This window comes from Brachycentrus maculatus, unplaced genomic scaffold (assembly GCF_059751285.1).
Source record: "Brachycentrus maculatus isolate JH-2025_06_01 unplaced genomic scaffold, ASM5975128v1 h1tg000125l, whole genome shotgun sequence".
In the NCBI taxonomy this organism is placed as follows: domain Eukaryota; kingdom Metazoa; phylum Arthropoda; class Insecta; order Trichoptera; family Brachycentridae; genus Brachycentrus; species Brachycentrus maculatus.
This window is the reverse complement of record NW_028280878.1, coordinates 25388-29094: the sequence shown is the minus strand read 5'-3', so window position 1 is coordinate 29094 and position 3707 is coordinate 25388. Positions and strand designations below refer to the sequence as shown.

The 3707-nt window shown below is 32.2% G+C and overlaps 1 long non-coding RNA gene across 1 annotated transcript; it reads left to right on the top strand.

Annotated features, from left to right (window-relative positions):
* Positions 1–2336: 2336 nt before the first annotated feature.
* Positions 2337–3436, top strand: LOC148309392 (uncharacterized; the record flags this gene model as incomplete). Its single annotated transcript, XR_015837539.1, has 2 exons — positions 2337–2435; positions 2705–3436. It is a non-coding gene; the product is annotated as an uncharacterized LOC148309392 (long non-coding RNA).
* Between the last annotated feature and the right edge of the window lie 271 nt (positions 3437–3707).

Genomic DNA, 3707 nt, shown 5'->3' with positions numbered 1-3707 from the left:
TTTTTTCAGGCACAAAAATCCTTCAGAAAAGATATTGTTTCTGAAAGGTTTTAATCTTAATTATAAAAACTTCTTAGGATAAAAAAGATTTCCTGTTTACAAGTTGGGTATTTTTCTCTTATTTTTAAAGATAATTTAAAAATTAATTACTTTACGGCTCAATAATACACCCAAACCTTTTGTTGTTCAAGAAAAAAAAATACTAAAATAATAACTTATTCGACGAAATATGTATGTTTACTGCCAAAGGTGCATGTGGTACTGCATTTAAAATACTACCTTTCTATTTATATTCAAAGCATTTACTTTGTGGTCAAACATTTTAATTGATATTAGTAATATTAGTAAATAACCACTCACCGACTACTTCTGTCTACCGGTTTCGAGACGTACCCGTCTCTTCGTCAGGACATATACTACAATTTAACAATCATGCGAACAACACTACACCACACCCACTTAGTACTATTCACATACACTATCACTACACATGCAAAACATGCAGAGCGAGTTGTTAGTCCCACCATGCTTTTGGGAAACTAAACAATAAAGTTATTATTTAGTTTCCCAAAAGCATAAAGCGCAAAACCATAAGTATGAGTATTTAAATTTTTTATTAAAGTTTGCTTTTTGGAAGGACCCTTTATTTCCAATGAAAATGAAACGGAATCGAGGATATTTGAGTTATTAAATTCTGTGCTCCTACAATCGACATTCAAGTGATGAATTATTGAAGTTTCGCAATTTTCGGCTCGTCATATTTTCAGCAGATTTAATAAAAAAATCGTTTAATTAAATGATCACAAATATACGTTATATGTACTAGACTATTTATATGAAAATTAATAAACTTAAAAAAATATTTCAAAAGAAATTAATATTTATTGATACCTTTATTTTTATTTTTATAATAAAATTTAAAAAAAAATATGGGTCACAAGCTCCGTTATTATCCAGCATTCCAAATTCCCATCCTAATTAACTTCTTAATATGTAAATATAATAAAACCACAACTTTTATTTTACTTTGTTGTCGTTATCAACGTCTACAGCCGCAGTGTTGTTATTTTTCCAAACAAAATGCAGTTCCTCATATGACAGTTGAAATATTTATGTATTATTTTTTGACATCTCATCAAAGATGAAGAAGAATATGGAAGTCTGGGCATTTACGGAGCTTACGACCGTCATAGGCTGGTTTAAGTGATCACTTTACACACGTGTAACATTCACCAATTCTACCCATTATTGACAACCACACTACTCAAATTCTTGGAAGTTCTATAAATATGAACCAATTTAGAAACCTTGTTGAATGTTACACGTGTGTAAAGTGATTACTTAAACCAGCCTATGACGGTCGTAAGCCCCGTAAATGCCCAGACTTCCATTTTCTTCTTCATCTTTGATGAGATGTCAAAAAATAATATGAAAATAACTCCTGTAATTGGAGATAATCCAGATTTTGTGAACAAGTATTTGGACACACTCAAAATGTTGGAAATATTTATGAATAAAGAATTATGAATATTTGACCCTTAATTTTAATACGGATAAGCACATAAACAATATGTACGTAAATTATTATTCAAAAAGGTAATGACGTACGAATCAATTAAAAATGATCAATTCAAATTCCATACTTCATTAATATGCGGAAAACATTATTTATGACGCAAATTTATCACCAAAAATATCGTTCATGTATTGACACATTTCATAACGACCGAATTGTGAATAAATTACGTAAATATTATTCAGCGTACGATATCGACTAATACGTATATTAAAATTGCCACCATTATTTCAGCATGAAAAATAAAAACAGCGAAATCTTCTTAACGCTATGTTTATGCAAAACATTCATGTTTTCACGTCGGTAGTTACCAAGCAGTCAAAATATGATAAAAATGAACATTTTTACCTGAGCGTTTGACTCATTATGTAACCTCGTGATACAGTTTACTCACACGAAATCCAGATGAATTAGACAAAAAGTTGAAATCATATGTTTTGTGAAGTAATTTTTTCGTTTGAGCGAAATGATTTTTTTACTCTGGCATCCAGTTGCTTCAATTGCTTAATTAGTATTTAAAGGTTATATCATAACTATGGTCACGTGAAAATGTTCACTGTAATAGTGTGTTAGTGTCAAATTTTTCACACATTCGTCCGCGTTAGGCGGAAGAATGATTGTCTATGTAAATGAACTTTATTCGCTATGAAAATCTCACACTCACCTGGGATCTTTTCTGCTTGGGTGACGTGTGTTTAGATAATAAGAGTCTGTTTAAAATGTAGACTAGAAAGAGCAGAGTGTAATCAAAACTAAAATGTTTGAATCGTTATTACCATCATTAATTATTTTAAATATAAAAGTATACCATTAAAATTAATCATTCAGAAAATTCTGATTTTTTTACATGAATTATTTTGTAGGTTAAGCGTTTTTAATAAACAGAGTAACATATGTTTAAAAAAGCATTTCATCCGAAAAAATTTTAGAAAATAATGTACTGATTGTCGTAAAAATCCAAATAATATTAACTATTTTGCCATCAACAATTTTTACGTAATCCGATTTTAATCAATTGATTATGCAGAACAACTCCTTAGTTCGAAAATAAAATTGATATTATTGAATAATCAAATGAAATATCATTGTAAAAATTTGCATTAATAATTGTGTTTATTTTGTTTTCAGAGGCACAAGGAGCTTTGGAAAACGCCTGGTATAAAACTGATTTTGGAAACATTGATTTCTATGCCACTTTCGTGTTGAAATTCATACAGTGAATATATTTTGAATATAAAAAATACCTTTACGTACTTTTCGCAAGGTTTTCGGTAGATTTTTGTAATAATAAAAATTATTTGTTGTTAACTAATTAAAACGTGTGACTTGTTGAATTGTGTGAAATATAAGTGAAATTTATATACTAAATATATATTTATATAAAAAATAACTTTAACGTACTTTTTGCAGAGTTTTCGGTAGATTTTCGCAAATACAAAAATCAACTGTTGTTAATTGGTGAGTGCTGCAAGCTAATAAAGACGTACGGTTTGTCGCGATTGTGCGAAAAAAAGTGAAATTTGCGTTTAAAACACGGGGATTCGTTAAGGGGAGTGCGGGGTTGATTTTTAGGGGGTGAATCCGAGAAACAAGAGTGACTGGGCGAGGGGGGTACGCCGGCGCGTCGCCGAACGCCCGGGGTCGCTTCCTCAAGAAGTTCGAGGCCGTGCTAGGGATGGGCTGCGAGCTGGGCAAGCTCGCCGCGTCGGGCGGCAGCCGCGGGGGCGGGCTGGACGGGGCGGCGCCCCCGCCCCCCGACCCCAGGCTGCCCCTCACGGCCAAGCAGAAGTACTCCATGATGGCCTCGTGGAAGGGCATCGCCAGAGCCATGGAGCCCACCGGGATTTGCATGTTCATCAAGTGAGTCTTTTGTTTCGCAGCTTTTGTTTTAACATCTTTGTGACGGGTATGCTTATTCAAAAATGTGATCCGTCTTAATAAAAGTTCTTTTAACAAAACATTCACGGTAACCTTTTAGACGTGGACTTGAGGAAGTCTACCCCCAGAACATTTTACGTTTTATGTAATATTAATTTAATGATATTTTTGTGATACGTATACTATATATATATATATATATATATATATATATATATATATATATATATATATATATATATATATATATATA